Source organism: Podarcis muralis, chromosome 7 (genome assembly GCF_964188315.1).
Source record: "Podarcis muralis chromosome 7, rPodMur119.hap1.1, whole genome shotgun sequence".
Classification (NCBI taxonomy): domain Eukaryota; kingdom Metazoa; phylum Chordata; class Lepidosauria; order Squamata; family Lacertidae; genus Podarcis; species Podarcis muralis.
In genome coordinates, this window is record NC_135661.1 from 82,645,451 (window position 1) to 82,666,809 (window position 21,359).

The 21,359-nt window shown below is 44.7% G+C and overlaps 1 protein-coding gene across 2 annotated transcripts in view; it reads right to left on the bottom strand.

The window, feature by feature from the left end:
• The window catches only part of PPP1R37 (protein phosphatase 1 regulatory subunit 37), a 52,105-nt gene that overhangs the window by 27,898 nt on the left and 2,848 nt on the right, over positions 1 to 21,359 (bottom strand). The window lies entirely within an intron of this gene.

The window sequence follows — 21,359 nt, forward strand, 5'->3', positions numbered from 1 at the left end:
CTTTGAAAAAAAGATCCTAAAAGGAGTTCTGTAGCAAGCCCCTGGCCAGCTTCTCGAAGTGAGAACCTAAGGTTGCAGTTTATTATTCAATTCCGTGTGCGAATTTAATGTGCAATGCACTTTCCAGCCTTTTTGTTTAGTCTAAAATTTCTTTGAGTTCTGATGGTGGCAGTGAACGAACTATAGAATATGACAATGCTCTTTGAGGATATCAGTGGAGAGAGGGTAAATAAAAGTGATTACTGCCTTCTGAAAATAAGGATCAATGAGCCAAGAAATGTGGACTATCAGACCTTATTGAAAGCTCCTGTACCTACCTGCACTTCCCCTGGAAGTTGTGTCCCACCCCTAATCAGCAAACCCTTAAGCTACTAATAAAGTCAAGCTACTAATTGCTGAAGGAGAAATGGACCTCAAATGGCAGGCATTCCAGCTAAGAGAGACTTTCCTGAGAAATTCAGCCACTGGCAGAGCAGCCCATTAGCAGAAAAACATTATCAGTTTGGGGTTTGAATGGCATTCAGCTGAATGCAGGTATCAGCCAGGGTTTTCCAGAATGATGGAAGAGAGGGTACACACTGGGCAGACCTTTCCAGCTAGTGCAGAGGTTGAAATAGGATGGCCAGAGTCAAAGAAGGGGAGGTGACAATTATGTTGACCAAGGAATTGCAGCAGGTACAGCTTCTCTTTTGAACTGCAGTATTGCAGCCTGGTTCTCTTCCACTGTTATATGTAGCTTTGGCTCTTGTTTTTATAGGAAAGCGGGGTATAAATCTAAAGTAGACTAAAAATAACTTAAAACTTTGGACTAAAAATAAGAGCAGGTGTGTTCAATTTATGAAATAAATATGCATGGTTGTTGCTGATTTTCCTAATACTTCCTTAGCACAAAAGATGATTTGTTGTTTATGAATAGTCCTGCCCAAGAAATTCCACATGGACTTTCAGTGTGCCAGAGGAAAGCTGCTCTATATTATTACTGATGTATTAATCGCCTTCACAAGGCAATGTACACTTAAGATTATAAAAAACAGTTAAAAACAACAAAAATACATTTAAAACAAAATTAAAATGATACAAAGTAAACACTTGTGGTAAAGACACTTTTATGCTGTTGGATATAATTTACATAGATACAATTTATACGTTATATATGTATGTTGTTCTTATAGCTCTGTTAAGCCAAGAAAGTCTATGGGTGATGGTTATTTTGTATAAAGCAGAGTTGCTTGGTCTAAACTTAGATAAATTTTAATCCTGGGAGTCTCCCCATTCCCAGCCCTTTGTTTACTGTAAGGAGAAGGAGTTTTCTTGCCAATAATTTGCACATAGGGTGTAATACACTGTGCAAAATATGTATTGTGAAATTTCCGGTTTTAAAAATTAAGCTCAAAAATTGCGTATGAACAGACAGGCAGTCTTTGTTCCAGCAAATCACTAAATATTATTCACACTCAGTGCTCGCTCAAGATATTTTGGTGCCTGAAGTGGGAAATCCAAATGGTGACAACTCTCTCCCTCCCTCACAATGCACCGCTCAGACTCCCAAATGAAAGCAGTGCACACAGATGTATACGTTGTCGTAACAAAGTATGCTACTAAAGCCATTTGTTTCCTTTACGTTCCATCTCCCAAATCAGGGTTCTCATTTACAGTGGTACCTCGCAAGACGAATGCCTAGCAAGACGAAAAACTCGCAAGATGAAAGGGTTTTTGGCTTTTTGAGTTGCTTCGCAAGACGAATTTCCCTATGGGCTTGCTTCGCAAGACGGAAACGTCTTGCAATTTTGTTTTCAATGCATTCCTATGGGAAACCGTGCTTCGCAAGACGAAAAATTCGCAAGACGAAGAAACTTGCAGAACGAATTAATTTCGTCTTGCGAGGCACCACTGTATTCTCATTTTACAGAATGGAACATTAAGACACTTTAAAAACAACAACCTGCAATTGCCTACAAGTATAGCAATCATAATACTAAATTAAATAATTTACAACCTGCTGCCCTTTAGGTTCTCAAAACCAACCCCCTGGAGGCAACTGCATCATTCCGGCTAGTGTTGAGGATGGGATTGCATTTACTGTGTATTTTTAATACCAAAGAGGTCCTTTCGGCATCTAAAGCACACTGAGTGTCCTTCTTTACTCACAAAGTAGCACAGCGACCCTGTGAAATAAGCTGCCCGGACCCATTTTACAACCAGAGAACTGAGTATGTAAAAAAAAAAAAGGGGGGGGGATAAGAGGCTGCCCTGTAAGCAAGCACACCCTGAATATGTAGCACCATTTTTTTTTAATCCACTGGGCCCTTTTCCCCCCACATCGTGCATCTACGCCTTTTATTTTCTCATAAACTGACCATACACACATAAACCAAAACCGCAGGTTGTCAACAAGCAGGAGCAGCATTAGCAAAGTCTACTCCAATGTTTAGTTCTGAAGGTCTGGCTAACCAGGTGCACATACCCCAATACCCTCGTAAGGCTTCTTTACTTTTAACATGGGCCACAGATTAAAACTGAGCAAGGGCTGAAGGTGGAGCAGCAGAGTCTCCGACTAGTGACTCACGTGGCCTTAAATGGGCAGTGTCAGGGCAAAGGGGTGTTTAACCTTCTCTTTGCCTACACGAAGCTTTGGCAGAACTCTCCCTTTTTTTAGGGGCACACACACACCCTTAAACTCACTTGCCTATTTTTTTTACAGAAGCTGGATAATTTACTTTGGACTGCACAGAATTACTACTGCAAGGTGTTTAAGCAAAGAGCTGTCTCTACCAGCTCCTGCAAGTCCCACTTCATCACCTGATATCACTTCTGTGATATGGACGGAAGCTCAGGTGCTGGCCAAGCGGGTCCTAATCCCAAAGCACCCATTTTCTCCTGGCTCAGCTCTTTGACCCACCCCAAGCATGAACAGCAAAGAGACTTTGGCAGAGTTCCTCCCTCTTGAACCTCAGAAGTTCACTTTCACTCTTTCCCTTGTCAGATGCTTCACACAGGGATGATGTGGGAGGGAAACCTGTTCACAGGTAGCATAGTTAAGGAACCAGAGAGAAAGAAGCTCAACAATAAGGGGGGGGGGGGTTATGAAGAGGAAAGGGGAAGCGGGTGGCGCTGTGGTCTAAACCACAGAGCCTAGGGCTTGCCGATCAGAAGGTTGGCGGTTCGAATCCCCGTGACGGGGTGAGCTCCCGTTGCTCGGTCCCTGCTCCTGCCCACCTAGCAGTTCGAAAGCACGTCAAAAGTGCAAGTAGATAAATAGGTACCACTCCGGCGGGAAGGTATATGGCATTACCGTGCGCTGCTCTGGTTCGCCAGAAGCAGCTTAGTCATGCTGGCCACATGACCCAGAAGCTGTCTGCGGACAAACGGCGGCTCCCTCAGCCTATAGAGCGAGATGAGGGCCGCAACCCCAGAGTCGTCTGTGACTGGACCTAACGGTCAGGGGTACCTTGACCTTTATGAAGAGAAAGGATTTTGTCTCCCACTCCACTCTGCCTATTCAAAACATCAGCTGAATAAATCCAACCATTATTGTTTAGAAGTCCCACTCAATTCAACGGGGCTTTCTCACAAGTAAGCATACACACAACTGCAGCCTTCACTGATTAAATAATCTGCTTTATAACTGATCAATGAAATGCACCTCAACATCAAAACTTTAATACATTGTTTTGCTTTTAATGGAGGAATTATATGATTTAGGCACACACCCTCAGAATAATCACAAGCTCACGACTTGGGGGGGGGGGGGGGAGGCAAATTTCATTTTCTTCTTTTTCATTCATTTTTACAGTAACACACCAGAACCAAAATAGCTTCGAAATCATACTAGGTTTCTCACCTATTAAAATTTGCAATAAAGCTTCAGTTGACAAATTAAAACTTGCAGTCTTGGTTCACTACAAGTGCAAACACGTAAAAGTAAAAATGCTGCAGGAAAGCCGTATAACCATCTCCACTACAAATGCAACACCAATTTAGAAAGCCAACTAATAAACGTTCAAGCAGGATTTTTTAAAACAAAACCAAAAACAGCAACTCCAACTTATTTATTCCCAGAAAGTATCACAAGTGCCCGACTCATCTTTTGATCTTATTAAGCTCGGGGCAAAGCTAACAACTGAGGACACCTCTCTGCGAAAGAAGGAGTCCTGTGACAGACCAGGCTTGTTCCCCCAATTGAAGTGGTGTTTTGCAGGAGAGCTGCAAGGCGGGGAGGGGGGCGGAAGAGGACAGATCCGCTTACTGTAGCTGGCTGTACTTGGCACCCAGCCCAGATCAGCTCAGCAATATAAAGCTTGCACAGAAGTCCAGAGCAAACGCAGGTTTCTGCCTCCGCCCCCCCAAAAAAATCCCTCCCCAGAGGGCTTAAACCCTCACAGTATTTCCTTTTATGTCTGAACAGGGTAATTTTTGGCAGGCCCTGCTGGTAAATGTGTTTACAGAAAAAGAAAAAGAAAAACGCCAGAAGAGGTTGTTAGGATCTGAAACACACGAAAAGCAGGGTCAGGGAGAGAGAGGAGGAGGAAGAAAAGGAAATTCTCTGGGAGGCTGTGACCACAATTCCAAGGAGAGCAAAGAAACATGACAAATCGTACTCTGAACAGACTGGGGTAGGTAAGGCACAGGAGACGTCCTCAGTGTCATCTGATGGAAGGATCCATTTAGTTACAGGAATACACAAATAACGGCTGGCTATAGCATCAATGGGGACGCGGGTGGCGCTGTGGGTAAATCCTCAGTTCCTAGGACTTGCTGATCATAAGGTCGGCGGTTCGAATCCCCGCGACGGGGTGAGCTCCCGTCGTTCGGTCCCAGCTCCTGCCCACCTAGCAGTTCGAAAGCACCCCTAAGTGCAAGTAGATAAATAGGTACCGCTTTATAGCGGGAAGGTAAACGGTGTTTCCGTGTGCGGCACTGGTGCTGGTTCGCCAGTTGCAGCTTCGTCACGCTGGCCACGTGACCTGGAAGTGTCTTCGGATGGCGCCGGCTCCCGGCCTCTTGAGCGAGATGAGCGCGCAACCCTAGAGTCGGTCACGACTGGCCCGTACGGGCAGGGGTACCTTTACCTTTTACAGCATCAATGTCCAGATGGGAGTGAGGGTGGCAAGGTGGAATTCTCCACAAAGGGGCCAGAGCAGCAAAGAGGTCAGGGGGTGCTATGTGAGCTGCTCTGGCTTCCTGGCACAAACAGACTTCCTTGGCTGCTTTCTCTGCAGTTCCCTGATGGGGAGTCCCAGGGCATCAACCTGTCGTATGTCCTTCCCCTCTTGCTGGATATACTCAGCAGCTCTCTCCCCGGCTGCCTGCCTTTGTCATCTATATGCTTCCAGCCCGGTCCCCCAAATACCATTAGCCAGCCTCAGTTTGCTAAGAGAAAGCAGCTTCCAGCTGCCACCGGGGTATTGGTGCAGCTACAACAGATGGCTGAAACCAATTTCAACAGAGGAGTTAAAAAACAGATTCTTCAAAGAGCCAGCGTTGCGTTGGGTCCGCTTAACTCTCAACTGCAGTTGCGTCTGTATGTTGCTTAGACTGAAGAAAAAGACCATCTGGACTTGAGCTCAGTCGGTCCTAACTTGGGATGTTAGGCAGGGGTTCGGCTTGTGCGTCATCACCATGCAGCTCCAGCCAAGGGAAGGAAATGGCCAGCAAGACCCCCCCAAAAGCCCCATAGCAAGCATTGGCCAGAGTAGATCAAACAGTGCTCTTTGAGCTCAGCGCCTTGCCAGTCTAAACAAAGAGACACTGCTACTAAGCATCTCCATGATTACCCAACTTGAAAAGAGCAGAGTTTGGCAAGAATTCCCTGGGAACAAAAAAGTGGAGATGTGCTTCTAGAAGACAAAACCTTTGGCCCTCCAGACCTTGAGGAACTACAACTGCCAACCGCCCTAGCAAACATGGCCAAAGGCAAGAGATGATGAGAGCTGCTGCTGTTGGCATCCAACTGTCTCGAGAGAAAGACTGGAGTGTGCTTCCGGAGGTGAAGTCAAACTGCTGTGTTGGCAACACTGAAGTGACCTCCCTGGGGCATAATCCTGGGTTATGGCAAATAGAAGGGGAAGAAATGGAGGCAGTGAGAGATTTTACTTTCTTGGGCTCCATGATCACTGCAGATGGTGACAGCAGTCACGAAATTAAAAGACGCCTGCTTCTTGGGAGAAGGGCAATGACAGGCCTAGACAGCATCTTGAGAAGTAGAGACGTCACCTTGCCAACAAAGGTCCGTATAGTTAAAGCCATGGTTTTCCCAGTAGTGATGTATGGAAGTGAGAGCTGGACCATAAAGAAGGCTGATCGCCGAAGAATTGATGCTTTGAATTATGGTGCTGGAGGAGACTCTTGAGAGTCCCATGGACTGCAAGAAGATCAAACGCATCCTTTCTTAAGGAAATCAGCCCTGAGTGCTCACTGGAAGGACAGATCATGAAGCTGAGGCTCCAAGACTTTGGCCACCTCATGAGAAGAGAAGACTCCCTGGAAAAGACCCTGATGTTGGGAAAGATGGAGGGCACAAGGAGAAGGGGACGACAGAGGACGAGATGGTTGGATAGTGTTCTCGAAGCTACCAGCATGAGCTTGACCAAACTGAGGGAGGCAGTGGAGGACAGAGGTGCCTGGCGTGCTCTGGTCCATGGGGTCACGAAGAGTCGGACACAACTAAACGACTAAACAACAACAAATGTGTATAGAGGCTCTGGGCTGCCCACATGACAAGACCCTCTCTCGGCCTCACTGAAGTGGTCCAAAGGTAAGCATAGCAATACATTTGGTGGCCTCTGGGCTGCAGGAGTTTCTGGAAGGAGGCGTACAAGGCACCATCCAACCATCTTAGGGGCTTCGCTCTGGATCTGTGTAGGGTTTATTCCTTAGCCTTTTCTGCTCCAGAAAATATTCTGCAAGGCAGCCAAGGTAAGAAGGCTTCCTTAGAAAATGGAAGCCTTGTCCAAATGAGACCAAAATGGAATGCAAAAGATATGTAAGTGGACATTAAGAGATGCTTAAAAACAATTTCAGGAGCACGTTGCTGAAACATAAAGGTTAACAACAAACGGTTCTTTAAATACATTACTAACAGGAGACCAGCTGGGCAGGCGATTGTAGGATGACAAGGCAATAGTGCCTTAGGTGTGCTAACGGAGGATAAGGAGATTGCAGATAAATTGAGTGAATTGCTTGCATCTGTCTTCACAGTGCAATATATGATGTAGAACAACTTCCATATGTGGAGAGCCTGAAGAACTAATGGAAATAGTGTTGACAAGAACATTCCTTATGGACAAAATAAAAACTGACAAACTGATGAGTCCAGATAGCATTCGCCCAAGAATCCTTAAGTAACTCAAATGTGAAATTGCTGCTCTTTTAAGAGTTGCAGTTCAGCAATATTTGGAGGGTCAAAGGTTCTCCACATTTGTGACAGCTATTTGAAACATGCTGGTCTTAGTTCTACGTGAAGGCACATTGCCTTGAGTCCCACAATAAAGACATGGAAGATAGAAATGTAAAGAAACATAGAATCATAGAGTTGGAAGAGACCACAAGGGCCATCGAGTCCAACCCCCTGCCAAGCAGGAAACACCATCAGAGCACTCCTGACATATGGTTGTCAAGCCTCTGCTTAAAGATCTCCAAAGAAGGAGACTCCACCACACTCCTTGGCAGCAAATTCCACTGTCGAACAGCTCTTACTGTCAGGAAGTTCTTCCTAATGTTTAGGTGGAATCTTCTTTCTTGTAGTTTGGATCCATTGCTCCGTGTCCGCTTCTCTGGAGCAGCAGAAAACAACCTTTCTCCCTCCTCTATGTGACATCCCTTTATATATTTGAACATGGCTATCATATCACCCCTTAACCTCCTCTTCTCCAGGCTAAACATGCCCAGCTCCCTTAGCCGTTCCTCATAAGGCATCGTTTCCAGACCTTTGACCATTTTGGTTGCCCTCCTCTGGACACGTTCCAGTTTGTCAGTGTCCTTCTTGAACTGTGGTGCCCAGAACTGGACACAGTACTCCAGGTGAGGTCTGACCAGAGCAGAATACAGTGGCACTATTACTTCCCTTGATCTAGATGCTATACTCCTATTGATGCAGCCCAGAATTGCATTGGCTTTTTTAGCTGCCGCGTCACACTGTTGGCTCATGTCAAGTTTGTGGTCAACCAAGACTCCTAGATCCTTTTCACATGTACTGCTCTCAAGCCAGGTGTCACCCATCTTGTATTTGTCTCTCTCATAAATAAGTAACACCAGCAGACCCAACATGATCCATTTTTTACCATGCTAATTTATTTACATAATTTATATTTCACTCCTTCAACACAGATTTAGACTCCCAGGGTGTGAGAAATGTAAAGTACAATTTAAGGCGGGCAAGCTTTTAGCAGAAACAGCATGCACAGAAACGAATTAAGGACGGACTACAGCAGAGCCTGTAGGAAACTACTTCATTAGGCGGCTCTCCCCATGAAAACTAATGACATCATAATTATTAAGAAGTGCCAGGCAACAGAGAGCAAGGATGCAAGTAAAACCAAACATTGCCAGTTCCTGCAGCGGCTCTTGATCTAGGGAGCTTTCTAGCCCCCAAGTCCACAGGCTCGGCTTTTGACATTTCAGCTCCCAGCTCTCAGGCAAAAATATTGTTTGTTCCTGCACAAAGCCAACTCATTTTCCATCTGGGACTTCAGCCAAGAGTCACGACCCAGACATTAACCCTTTCCCAGCCTCTTGCTTTGGCAAGCTTGCCAAGATTTGTCTTTCTCGCAAGCAAACAAAACTGTGCCAGCGAAAAGAAGCACTGGAAATTGGACAGACCTCTCGGTTCTGACCCAGAAGCTTGGGGAGGGGGGTGGCAGGGAGAAAAGAAGCAACTAGCCCAGGAGAGGAGAAGCAGCACCCCGTGCTGATGGCAAGGAGTTGAGTGAGCAGGCTCTAGCCCAAACTTTACACACGAGAGGCAGCCTAAGCATGGAAGGTCAAATTGCCAAAAACAGCATCGCTGTGCAGAGTTCTGCCACTCTGTAACATTTAGTAAGATTTACCCCATGCCCTGGTCTCAGCAGGCTGAACGTCCACATCAGTGGCCGGTGCTGGTAGGGGAACACAGAACCCAATAATTTCAAGATTCTGGCTATGTTTTCCTACACATAGGAACTGGGAAAACTTGGGTGTGGCACTGCCCTTATCTGTGGCAACTCAGTGTTTCTTATAACATACAGCTACATCCTCAATATTATGCGGGATTTAGACTTGAATGGCTTGCCAGAAGGGGTGCAAAGATAGTCCTTGCATCACGTCTCAGCGGATTTTGGCAGAAAGAGACCTTGTGCAGCCCAAGGAACAGTGGCCAAGTAAGAACTGGCTTCAGTGGCAGAGGACACACTTTGCATGCCAGAGACCCCAGGTCTGATACCCACCATTGCCGTTTAAAAAACAACCCCATAGGCAGCAGAGCTGCTGTCAGTCAGAATAGACAAGGTATAGCCAACATGGTGCCCTACAGTTGGGACTGTCATCTCCCATCATCTGTCAGGAATGAGGGAAGTTGTAGTCCAACCACATCTTGAGGGTACCACCATGGAGTAGTTGACTCAAATGGGAGAGGGCCTGTTGGTCAGGCCAACAGGTCTGACTAGCCCAGTGTTTTGTTTCCACAGCAGAGTACTTCTCAGAAAACCTACAACAGGGCACAACAGCAACAGCCCCATCCATTCTGCTCCTAGCATCTCATAACCAAGAAGGGTGGGCTGTTTCTGACAATACAGAGATGCCATTTACTTTTCGTGGTTCAAAGCCCTTGACAGATCTACCTTCCATAAAAAATGAGCCAGTGACCCGATTCAGTTTTTTAATATATATATATATATATATGCTCAGTTTCTGCACAAACCTGGAATGAAACCCCAGGCCTGAGTCCAGGAGGCAAGCTGTGGTTGGGCTTTGCTGCCATTTGGGCACTTCAGTGCCTGATGCTCAGGCAAACCATTTCCCTCTCAGCCCAGCCTATTTTCATAAGGTTGTGACAGTTCATCTGTCATGCTTAGCTACTTGGAGGAAGGGTGGGATAATAACATAACAAATAATTTAGGACTGCGACCCAATTAAATAAATATTAGTGGATTGACTGATTGATTATATTTATATACAAGTAAAACTAGTGTTTTGGGAAGCAAAATCATACTTTATTTGTGTTTAGATTATGCATCATCTTAGAAGTGACATTTCCTTCTGTGTGAGAGGTAAAAGTCAGTGTCTCTCCTAAGATGGTGCTTACCATCTGCAGTTTCTTATGAGTACAGGACTGGTTTCTTAAATGCCTCTCTGTGTTTTAATTTGCACATTTTTGTCACTTAAAAGCCTGACTGATTTCCCAAACTTGGGTCTCCAGCTGTTTTTGGACTGCAATGCCCATCATCCCTGGCAACTTGGTCCTGCTAGCTTGGGAAATCTGGATCTAACCAATTAAAATTGCAGCCCTAACATGCCTAGCCTCTGAAACACAACAAGCTATATAAACAGCTAAAAAAACCCCACGCGCAACAACTTTTTAAAGCAACTTTATTCTGATCTAGCTTTGACGGTCACAACATCTAACACTGTCAACCAGGAGGTTCAATTGGGGCTATACATAAGCTTCCAAAGTTTGTTCTGCAAGTCCACAGACTCCACAGGTCCTCCGAGTTGAGCAACTTGGGAGCTGCTTGCTTACACAAGGCTTCCCAGGAAAAACATTAATCGTCATGACCAGACATGACTCAGCTGAGGTTTTAAAAGGCAAAAGGCCTCTGGAAAGGCAACGCTTCAACTTGCGCCAACACAGTGAACAAAACCACATCATTATATGCACCAGGGCAGGCAACACACAGCCACCAAGCAAAAGCAGTTCCGAGATAATAACTGGGAAAGCGAAGGCTGGGGAGGGTCCCCCCCCCAATAACCCAATAACCTTCAAAAACAGTCCTTGTTAACTTATAATTAGAGCCAGCTTCTTGCTAGCAAATGTTTCCTACAGTGAGGAAAGGGAGAGAATCATGCTTGCCTTAGGTAGAGCCTACACAATTTATGACACAACCAACCAAGTAAACAAACACCCCACTTCCCTAAGGCTGCAAATAATGGAGAGGGCTTTGCCAAGCTCCTGGGAAGTTCCCACATGGAGCTACTTTTGGCTTCTTGTGTCACAAGCTGCGCAGGCCTGGCCTAGCTCCACCCCCCTCCTATCCCCACCCCTGTCGCCCATATCACTCCTTGCCAAGCTCCCAGGCCCATCCCTTCTCCAGCAACAGGGCCTGTGGTAGCCTCCTGTTCTCCAATGAGCTGAAAATACTCCCAAATCTATGGTACTCAGCCGAAGGATCAGAACATACAAGGTGGTTATAATGCTTTGGTGTGGATCACACCACCCACTGGCATGGGTGGGTGGGTGATTTCAAGGACTGTGGGAGGGTATGGGAGACAAAGATGGGGGAAGAAAATGTAGGGGCCAAAACAGGGAGCGGGGAATGTCCTTGAGCTAAGAAGTGCCGACGGAGGAAGCAGTTTTAATAGGGCAGCGCACTCTCTGCCACACTTCTGCAGACACTAGAAACTTTGTTTTAAATGAACAGATCTGCAATTCCCACTGACCATACAAACGTGACTTGGTGCCCAGGCTCTTGCCCACAACATTTCAGCAGAAGCTCTTAGGTGTGAGTAAAAAAATTATGCTTGAAAGACCTACATTGGCTCCCAGTATGTTTCTGAGCACAATTCAAAGTGTTGGTGCTGACCTTTAAAGCCCTAAACGGCCTCGGTCCTGTATACCTGAAGGAGCGTCTCCACCCCATCGTTCTGCCCGGACACTGAGGTCCAGCTCCAAGGGCCTTCTGGTGGTTCCCTCACTACGAGAAGTGAGGTTACAGGGAACCAGGCAGAGGGCCTTCTTGGTAGAGGCTCCCGCCCTGTGGAACGCCGTCCCATCAGATGTCAAAGGAATAAACAACTATCTGAAGTTTAGAAGACATCTGAAGGCAGCCTTGCTTAGGGAAGCTTTTAATGTTTGACAGACTATTGTATTTTAATATTTTGTTGGAAGCCGCCCTGAGTGGCTGGGGAAACTGAGTCAGATGAACAGGGTATAAGTAATAAATTATTATTATTATTATTATTATTATTATTATTATTATTATTATTATTATTATTATTTGCAATGGTACAAGTCGTCGTGCAAACACAGTTCATCTAAGGCAGGAGCCTTCAATCTTTTCAGACCCAGGAACCACCTTTAACCCAAACATGCATTTGGGGGCCCCACTTCATCTATTGCCATATATTTGCATGGTGGTAGTGCAGCTATTGTGACCCACCCTGGATCAGTTGAAGACCCGCAATCTAAGGAACAGGACCCCAAGAAGGGTCCAAGACTGAATGAAAGCTATGAAGATGTCTCAACAACTGGTCATGCCATCCTAAGACCTTTCAAAGGCGGAATGGCCACACTCATTTGCAAGACTCTGTCTCCTTACAAGGTTGGAGGCACACACTTCTCAGAGGGGCATAGGTCCACTGCCAACATGGGAGAGGCAGCACAAAGGGGGGAAAGCTCCTCTGGCTCCTCCTCCTGTTGCTAGGGAATGTCTCTGCTCTATGGGCAGGGCACCTGCAGGACTGTCTCCCCTTCCTCAGCATCTAAAATCAAAGGGGCAGGTGGGGCCCATACTCCTTCCCGGGCAGCTCTCCACCTATGGAATCACTCCCGCTCTACTCCTCTTGTTTCTCACCTGAAATCAACTGCTACCCCAGCCCTGAGCTAGTCGGGATTGTAGGGCTCACGACACCCAGAGGCTCCATGCAGCCCATAAACCATTATATTACGTCATCCCGCCAGAAGCAATTTAAATGCTTTCTAACCAGTTAGTCCAGTCAAAGTGCCAAAGTACACTGAGAAAAGGTCACCGTCCTCTCTTCCCATGTGTAAAGGCCACAAAAATGATGCAAGCTAGCTGTGAATGGGAAGCAACTACCAATAACCCATTCATTTGCTCTAGAATTGAATGATTTCATAGGTGAGGGATGGCCGATACTGATCAATGGTTAGCAGCTTTCACAACTGGCCAGAGCCAGAGACGACTGTGGCAGACAAGTCTACTCTCTTGCTGCAGTCAGACTGCTGGACAGGCAAGGAGGAGCTGGAGGGTCATGCTCAGAGCAAAAGGCTGCCCAAGGCCAAGAGATCCTTTGCAACAGTCAGAGATCTGGGCCTCCTTACCAGCTCCAAGGAGCTGATGTGGAGCGCAGCCTTACCAAACCTAAGTGCCCTCTGGATGTTGTGGACTACAACTCCCATCAGCCATGGTGCCTATGGCTGATGAGAGTCGCAGTCCAAAACATCTAGGGCATTGTTTTTTTCCAACTGTTGGCTTGCAACCTCACCAGTAGTAATATGACTGTTCTGTGGAGGAAGGGCAGCAGGGGAAGAAATTAAGTTTGTCTACATAAGCCATGCATGCATTCGACATCAGCAAAGACTGACTTCCAGACCAAAGTTGTTATAATGTTGTTTGCACATCCAGATTGCCATCTTTTGTATTGCTGCTACTGAATGATGGGTTTGTGGTATGGAACAAAAAGTCATCCTTTGTAACTGGATTAAACTGCCTTGAATAAACAGGCTTGGGTAAATGGTACAAATACTTCGTTATTAGACTGTGCGCTTGCAGGGAGGGCCTGTCTTTTTTTGATCTATGAAAAGCTCTTCATTTTTGGGGGTAGTGAGCTGCTGTTGTTTTTTGATTAAGCACTGCATAAACGTTAATAGCAGTAGTACTAACAGAAGCCTGTTTGCCGGTTTGAATCAAAGGTGGACCGTGAATCCAGTCAAACCTCACAGATAGATGTGACAAAGGTCAGGGGAGGGAATGCACCCCACATTTCCCCCTGGGCTTTTACCTCTTTAGCTACAGGTGGAGAAAATTAATTTTAAGTGGGATGATAAGGATGTACAAATGGGTCTTGCCCCGACCCAAGACACTAAAGAACCGCTGGCACCATCATTCTGTTTTGCAATAGCTTGCTTCTTCGTTTGTGTTGGGGTTTGTTTTTGTTTTTTGGGAGATACAGAGGCAATCATATGCAAAGAAGGAAAAGCCTTATGCAGCCTTGAATTGCTGGTAGAAGACAAAATTTTGGTAGGTGCAGCTTGCCATGCTGGGAGAAACTATTAGAGTGATATTCTCTCTTTTTGCATGATTAATGGAATTTGCTGCCACTGGACAGTGCAGTAGCTGTGTGCTTAGAAGGCTTTAAAAAGAGATTAGGCAAATGTATGGAAGTGTTTTTGTGGCTATTCACCACAATAGCTAAATTCAGCCTCTAGGTTCAGAGGCAGAAATCACAGTCCCTGGAGTGGTCTGCTGCCTTCATGGGCTATGGGATTTCCTGAAGCGTATGACTGGAGTGGCCACTCTGGCAAACAAAATGCTGGACAAGATGGGCACTTCATTGAATTTGGCAGAGCGCTTCTTATGTTCTGATAAGACAGAGGAGACCTGTCTTCCTTTGCAGCTGGTCACCCAGAAAGAAGACGAGAAAGGCTAACATCTACAGTCTTTACCTTACAGTCAAGAAAAAGCAAATCCCACATTGCAGGCTGGAATTAAAAATAGGGCAGTGCATCTGATAAGTCTGAAGGCCCTGGGTATACAAGCACTGTTGCACCAACAAATGGCATCCACTTCCTGCTCTGATCGCAGCTGCGAAAAGGCCCCGATTTGGGCCTGGGCTCAACTGCTGTTGTGCAACAAGAGCTGCTGGTGGACAATGCCTGTGACCAGACCTGGCCTGCACAGCTTCTGACCCACCTAGCCAAGCACAGATGTACAGTAGCCCACAAGGGACTCATAAAGCTTCCTGATTGTCAGGTGGGAGCTGCCATGCACCTAGAAGACCATAATGCTTCCTTAGCTAGTTGATCATAGGATGGTGAGTCTCAAACCCTGCAGTCATGTGTTCAGGCAACTAATGTCCACAGTGCTAGAGAAGACTATCTGAGGGCAATGTGGGTGCTGTGTAAGCATTACATACGAGCAGTAGCAAAGTTCAGTATTAATCCAGCAGCTGACATCAGGGGAGAGTACAATATGAAGAAAAATTCTGAGCTCTCTTAAAGCTCATGCAGTAAGCTGGCTTTCAGCTTTAACATCCTTTCTAGTTAAATGTGGTGCAAAAAAAACCCCAACACAACCCAGACATTTCCTTGGCTCAGACAAGCAGCTGTGCCCTTACGGATGGGCAATGATTATCTGGATAACAGGACCTGACAGGTGTCAAGGAAAACAGGACCCAAAACAGCGTAGGCAACGCATACCACAGGCGCAATCAGAAGGAACAGAAGAAAAGTACAGCGTTTATGGAGATGTTTGGATAAAGAAATCAGGCACAGCAACACCAAGAAAGCCGAGAACAATACTTTTCAAAGAAAATACGTTATCAGCTATTGTTTGGACGGGATACAACCCACCCACCCCGCTTCAGTGGCAGTCGCCTAGCAGTCTCATTCCCAAATGACACCATGAGAGGGGCACACGGCAGGGGAAGCTTTGTGCCTAGCTGGCATGCTGTTGTTGAACAACCCAAGGCACAGGTTGCATGGGTAGGATGTACAACCTGTGTGCCAATGTGAAACCACCTGATGGATTTCTGGAAACGCCCTGAGTGGAGACGAACACATGAAAAGCATACTGCTTTCTTCTTGTCACATATCATTTGCATAATGTGCCAAGAGGATACCTCCCCTCTCTTGTTGAAAGCAACTGAAGGGTGTGGGAGTGTGAGCTGAAGGTTTGTCTTCTAATAGGAAGCAGTGAGAATGCATAATGAAAGGAAGGCTGCTTTTCTCACAGATCACCTTGCATGCATGTGACTCGGTGTCTCAGCTCAGCCTTTGCAGGTTAGGTTTGGCAGGGATGGCCACCCACTTATAGCCTAGAACCACCTCCCACTTCTTTTGCTCCCTTCTCCCACTGCTGTGTTGTCAGAGGAAGAAGCAGCAAAGACTTAGATCCTGCTAAGTTTCTCCAAGTCATAAAAGACAAATGCATGCATATGGTACATCACAGGGTTCAAAGCACTTCAGAACAATACCCAAGATATATTTACAGCAATCCTGTAAGGCAAGACAGTATCTTCAGATGGTAGTTGAGGGGTGCTGATGTGGAGGGACACTTCCCCAAGAAAACGCAGTGAATTTGAGACAGAGGCAAAATTTGAATTGAGGACTTCAAATCAATGCAGCAGGTTGGACTAGATGACCCTTGGTGTCCCTTCCAATTCTATGATTCTATGTTTCTAGTTTTTATAGTTGCCCCTGAAGAATTATTACACCAAATGTATTGGCAAATTTATCTTATGTGCACGCTTGAGGTTCTTTTTTCCTCTTTCAGTCCTGCATTTTTTACTTTCAGCCCAAATATAAACACTGCAAAACCATATAAGAAGTTAAAACTAGCACCAGTGAAAACAAACTGAAACTGGAGCGGGTATACAATTAAGAGAGGGAGAAAGTTTTCCACAAAAACAGATTATGCACACAATGTTCGACTACCAACAGAACTGTTAGCACATGCAAATAAAATACATTGGTTTTCAAGAAGGCAGTGCAGAATCCGTCAGAGAACAAGCCCCAGATTCCTGAACTGAACAGGAATTTATAGCAAGGGGCTCTGAAATGCCATTAACCTGAGCAAAGGCCGAACGCAAGTGTTACGCGCATGCACTGCTGCTATAATCCGATTTAAAGGGGCATTTGATATTGAAAGCGAAATTAACAGCTCCAACTGTCCCTGTTTGAATCAATCACTGCTTTTATATGACAACCACTTCAATTAAGCCATACAGCCATCTGCAACAAAGCACCATGACCCACAACATATGGGCATTGTGCAACACACACACACACACACACACACACACACACACAATCTCTCTCTCATAATCACTGACTAAGAGCTCTGGGGGCTTCTTGATACACACACAGTATTCTCACAGTATTCTCCTGCTCCACATCTAGAGGAAGTGGCTCAGATCACGAATAAGCGCAGAGGAATAAGCGCAGCAAACTGCTGTACCAACTGGGAAGGCCATGGCTACCGCAGGATCCCAGTGTACACATTGCAACTCCTGTATACCTCATGAGACCTTATGGTGAAGGGTGGGCAAGAAATCCAATAAACAAGCAATAAAGCAAAAAGAGCTGCAAGGGAAACTTGATCTACTGACTTCAATGAAACCAGAAAATTGCCTAGCCCAGGGTTCCTTATATGTAGGCACAGACAACTGGTTGGCTCCACTGAGTGATAGAGGATGTAATTGTGTTGTGACTGTATCTGTAGCCACCAGGCATGTCTACTAGCAGAACAGGGAACTATTGCCTCAATGAAGTCCCACCAACACAAGCGGCATTTCCTTATGGATAGGTGTCACTCTTCGTTATAGTTTTTAAACCACATGCTTGTAAAGATGTGTTCAAAAACTAATTGGTGGCCACTCTAAAGAGTCAGAAACAATTAGGGGGGGGGGGGGAATCAAGCAGATCTTGTCATTTCTGTCTATTGTGTTTTCTGCCTAAATACCCTAAGTGGGTTATTGTTTTTTAACACTGCACAAACTCGCCACCCTCAACCCAATGCACAACTGAAACATTTGTTATTCTTATTATGTTAATTACATTTGTATACCACCCTATACCCGCAGGTCTCAGGCCAGTTCACAAGATAAAAGCACAATATAAAAACACAAAACACCCAATAATCCCCCCTCCCCAACACATTTTAAAAGGGTATTTGATATCAATCAGCCAAAAGCCTGTATCTGGTCTTACAGATACAGACAACTCTAATAGAATACAACATTGTTGATACAATTATGGTCTGCAGCCTCCCACCTCCCCCTACTAAATAATAATAATAAAACCACATTTGACAATAATGTAAAATCATGAGCATCGCTTACTTCAGTTGTAACACCAAACTATGGTTTGGCACCATGAGAAGGACTCTTGTCCTCTGGACTTTCCTTTCATCTTCTCTGCTTCAGCTAGTTAACTTCTGCAATTAGTTAAGTATTGCTTTTATGTACACTTTTCTGATTATGCTATGTATATTTTATTTTCTACATAAAATAAGTATTGGTGAAAAGCAGTTACCGTTGCAGTTACATAAGTCAGTAAATTATAGATTTTTTTTTTCACCCTAAACCAAGGCTGCAAACCTAATTTCAACCATTACTGGTTTGTGTGAAAGAGGAAATAAGCAACTGAGGAGTGAGAACATGAAGGGAGCAGTGAGAATGTAAAATAATGATGCAGCTGCAGTTTGGCTTTATGCATAAAGCAATCAAATGTGTATTCATTCTCCAGTATGCAATGCGTTTACAATGGAAACTGCCTAAAAACTATCATTTCAAGTCTTGTCCTACTGGCCAAATGTTAAGGGGTTCATTGAAAGTAATATAATTTATGAGACCACAACCGTTCTGTCACATACACTTTCTCCCCTGTTACCTCTAACTTACCACAAATTAATTTATAAAAATCCGCATCTGGTGTGACCCCATCAAAACTGCTCTCTAGGGGTCTTAGTAGACCACAAGCTGAACATGAGTCAACAGTGCTAATGCTATTCTAGGCTGCATCTAGTGTCCTGATCAAGTGAAGTCGTGGCAAAGAGGAGACCGAAGAGATATGATAGCCATCTTCACATATATAAAGGGTTGTCACATGGAGGATGGCACAAGCTTGTTTTCTCTTGCCTCAGATGCTAAGAAGCCAAACCAATGGATTTAAGTTACAAGAAAGGAGATTCTGGCTAAACACCAGGAAGAGCTTTCTGACAATAAGAGCTGTTCAGCAGTAGAACAGATTCCCACGAGAAGTGTTAGAAACTCAGATATATAAGCTAGGCACCAAACAGGTCCTAAAAGCAGTTACAGTAACCAAAATGGAATGCCTAGTTGTCATTTGGGGGCCAGACGGTTCAAACGTGCTATTTTCCAATACTATACAACTTTTTGGTTCCTGAAATTCATTCTGATAACGCAGATAAAATATATCAGATGGAATTGCACAGGATAGGGTATTAGTGTGTGAAAACAGTCGAGATACAAGGATCCCCTTGCATGCACCTCCACATGGTGGAGACCTCAGGCGCCAACTTGGCACCCTGGCATCTTCACTTGGTTGAAAGTGGCCAATAGCCAGGTGCAAAGTGTGCCTGAAACCTGGCAAAATTTGAGTGGTGATTAACTCTCCTTCCTTGAAGGTTCTTAAGCAGAGGTTGGATGTCTATCTGTTATGTAGGACCTAGCTGAGATTCCTGCATTGCAGGGGGGTTGGACTGTATGACCCTCACAATCCCTTCCAACTCTGTAGCTCTTATGAATCTATTATAGGTAAGGCAAACCTCGCACTTGGGGACAGAAAAATGACTAGAGGGTCATTCTCCTTCTCCTAACATCTGTACATCCACCTGGCGTTCCTAACAAAAGTATTTACACATATTTTCCTTTGAGCTCAACAAGTGTAAATGCATTCAAGTTTACTTTCTTTACCTCCATTTATCTCTAAACACCCACTTATCTCAAAACAAAGGCTTCAGGGAAAGTAAAGAAAAAGTTGGGACAACTTTACATTCCTGTTCAATGGGTGGAATTAAACACCACACTATTAGGATAGTTCTATCAGTGCAAGCTTTTCTCTTTGCCGGATGAAACACTCTTCTCTCTCCTCTCCTCCCCTATCCCCATGTGTTGTTATGGGGATTCTCCCAACAACCCCTCAGAGACTATGGGACTGCAGGGGTAGGCAAGCCCCTTGGTGCTAGTGGGACTTGCTGCGCTAACTCCTGCTTGCACAACTATTAAGTTGACTTTGACCCTATTTCTCAGTTCTGGAAGATCAGCACAGGTATTGTCAAAAATATCATACGTAAATTTTAAAACTCCAAATACAACCTCGGAAACACTAGAGCAACTCAGATGCTCTTACAACTGGGGGGGGGGGGGACCAACAAGAAGGAAAGTGCTTTGGAGGGAGATCAAGAACTCCCATTGCAAATGTAATAATCCAAGGTTAGACAGATCCTTTGAAAAAGACATCTTAAAATGGCATACAAAACGTGCAAAAAAAATATATGTTCTCAACGCACTTGCACAGCATGCATACCTGCAACACAATTCTAACATCATGCTCTGCCACAGAACACTTGTGGTATATACCATCCAAATGTACCCATGTGCTATATCCATAAGAAATCTTAGGATCAGGCTTTTAGATTCCAAGGAATGTGTAACTTGAAAGAGGAAAAAATACACATGTAACAGGACATGCTCAGGAATGAAAAATTCTTACCACCAATGTGACATTATTATCTACCAGGCATTCATAAACTTTTCAGTCCTGTGTATAATACTATAGTATTCTTCATTATTGAAAAATGCTCTATGATGCATTCTCAATAATGCTAACTAGTGATATGAATTATCAATAATAATAATAATACTTCACCATTTAGCTTTTTTAAAAAAGTTATCTGAACCCAGATACTGTATTTTTAAACAATGGAGCCAACAAAACTCCACAATGCATACACTATGGCAGTGTTTGGATGCAATACTAAACCATGGTTTAGCACTACAAGAATAAGCCTAATTTCTCCCACCCAGGGTCACATGCTTCTTTCCTATCCTAGCCTCCTCTAGCGGACAGAAAGAAGATGGTAAACTTCTGTTTTAGATCAACCACACTTTTAACTATATTGTGCAGGCCCTAAACCATGGTTCATCTTAACCACCGTTAGTGACAAGACAGCTTTATGCCTAGAAGTTTGATTGTTTCCATTATCCACAGTTTAGATGAACCTGTTTGTCCAGATTTAGACCACATGGCAAGCGGTGGTTAACCAAAAGCAGAAGGTTCTGTATTTCTACTCAGTCTACTCAAAGAAGGGGGCGAGTGCAAATTAGTTTGGCATTCTGTATGAACCAACCCGATAAAAAACATTTATGCAGGGCTACTCTGCGCTTAGAATATCAGACATGAACCAGGAGCCCCAGATTCAATTCTGTGCTTAGTCACCAATTCAGTGAGTGACCTTGGAAACAGTTCAGTTCTGCAGCCATAAAATGGGAACATTAGAAGCATGCCTGAACCATCTGGGGCTGATGGGAATTGTAATCCAAAATATTTTGAGGGCACCAGGTTGGGGGTGGCTGTTCTAGAACTTAGTCTGACAACTGAATTATTTTCCTGTTTTCAAGAGCAGGTCAGAGCCTATTGCTTTGTTATTTCCTAGTTCATCTTGTTGTATCAGCTTTCTGCTTTTATA